This window comes from Quercus suber, unplaced genomic scaffold, assembly GCF_002906115.3.
Source record: "Quercus suber isolate HL8 unplaced genomic scaffold, Cork oak 2.0 scaffold_14, whole genome shotgun sequence".
Lineage (NCBI taxonomy): Eukaryota > Viridiplantae > Streptophyta > Magnoliopsida > Fagales > Fagaceae > Quercus > Quercus suber.
This window is the reverse complement of record NW_027069479.1, coordinates 2,554,566-2,556,772: the sequence shown is the minus strand read 5'-3', so window position 1 is coordinate 2,556,772 and position 2,207 is coordinate 2,554,566.

The following is a 2,207-nucleotide window of genomic DNA, read 5'->3' as shown; positions in this document are numbered from 1 at the left end:
GATCATTTCCCAAAATTTACCATCATTGATATAGATTACAACCTCTCTCAACTAAACCTCACAAACCAACACAAAAAATACTAACAAACCTCAGAAACACCAAGTCACTTAAAATCCATAACAAATACTAACTCACTCAAATCCTAATACTCCAAAAACAAACAATCAATACTTAAAAGTTGGACATTCTCACAATTTCAACACCCTAATACAACCATCGGTGTTCTCTCACTCAAACAATGGTCAAGCTTATTTGTTTTTTATTTTTTTGATGATGTGAAACCTTACCAAGGTAAGGCCTTTGGACACACCCATGGGGAGTAAACCATAGATACAAGACCCCACCTGCCAAAAAAAACAATAGTCAAGCTTATCTCACATACATGGGTATCTTTCAATTCTAGAAGAAACCTACTAATGTTCTTTTTAGAGTCTTTTCCTCTTCCCAATGGAAGACCTCTTGGATTGAAGCACACCAAACCCTTTACGCTCTTGCATATATAAGATTTCAATAACTATTTCTTGGTGGATAAGGAATATCAAATTAGTTATTTTATAAGGAATAAACTTCCTTGTACACCAAGAAAACTCAAATAGTAACCAACTCAAAAGGGAATTTGAAACAATAGCTAACACCCCCATATACTCTTCCAAGGGATAGGGGTACTGTCCTTAGGGATCAGTTTTAATATGTTTTTACCTCAAATGAGTGGTCTCTAGATGGAGTCCAACATAATTTATCTTCTCCATCACTCCTAAGTTTAGTGGAATAGAGAAGACAAAGAAAAGAGGATTCAGCTTCTGACTCTCAATCCTACTAAAAAATGATCTAATGTGAGAAAGGTCTAGAGGGTACCCTTGTTTACCATTTAAAAAAAATATAAGTTTTAGATGGTACTCTTTTGTATTAAAGATAGGGAATCTCTTGGGTTGAACCACTTTTGTGCCTATAACAATTTTTTTTTTCTTATCAAAAAAGGCCTTGAGTTTCCAAGCGCTAAGTGCATGGGTTTGAGTTTTGAGAACGATCACTTCATGCAAAAATACTGAAGGATAGTACCAATCCAAGACATCCCTCCAAGGAACCTACTTGAGTGTGACCAACATGGATACCTAATCAAAACCTAATCAAGAACTCTTCAAGATTTATTAAGAATCCTAATTTAGTGTTAAACTTTTTGTTAAATTATTGATTCTCTCAAAAACTTAAACTATTAAGAATTGTAAATTTAATCATTTAATCATAATTCAAACACTCCCTCTCATGTGTGGGCCTAAACTTCCCCTTAATATGTGGAGGCCCAACATGTGGGATTTTTAAAATTTTAAATGGGAGGTAGAGTAAATCCAGGGATCAAACTCAGGATCTCCTACTTTGATTTCATGTGAAATTACCGATTCTCCCAAAAGGTTAAGCTATTAGGAAATGGTTAATTTAATCACTTAACCATAATTTTAACACTTTTAAAGATCCTATATCAAAATTGGTATCGAAGGCCAACTAAAACTCATCCTGCCACTGCATCACCTATGTACAAGAGATTTCTCGTTGTCTTTGTTTCCTATAGCTGTTAGCATGGACAATAAATTGGAAAAAAAATACAAAGGGATTTCTTATGGGGTGGTGTTCATAGTGAGCATAAACTCCATTTGGTAAATTGGTCTACATTGTATTCTAACAGTGGAGTTTGGGTATTAGACAACTTCTGCTCTTTAACCAAGCCTTACTTGGTAAATGGCTGTGGCGTTATGTTGTTGAAGGGAATCATTATGGATGAAGGTGATTGATGGCAAATGTGGTACTGGTAGGGCTGATTGGGGCCCTGGTGTTGTCAAAATCCATTATGGGGTTGGCTTATGGAAATACATTTGAAATCTATAGATTTATTTTGGAAGGATCATTCAACTGGTAATAAAATTTTCAAAGAAACATATCTTGAATTATTAAGAGTTTCTAGAGATAGATATGACCTTGTATCAGACCATATGGTGTGGGTAAATGGTCAGTTACATTGGAAGCCACTTTTCCTTGGAGAAGCGCAAGATTGGGAGATAGAATTGTTGGAACACTTTTTTGATGATCTACATGCAGTGAAAGTCACTGATATGGCAGATGATAGATTGGTGTAGCTCTCATCAAAGAAAGGATTTCAAGTTCAAAGTTTCTATAGAGCGTCTAGTTAAGAAATGCAATATCCACCCCATTT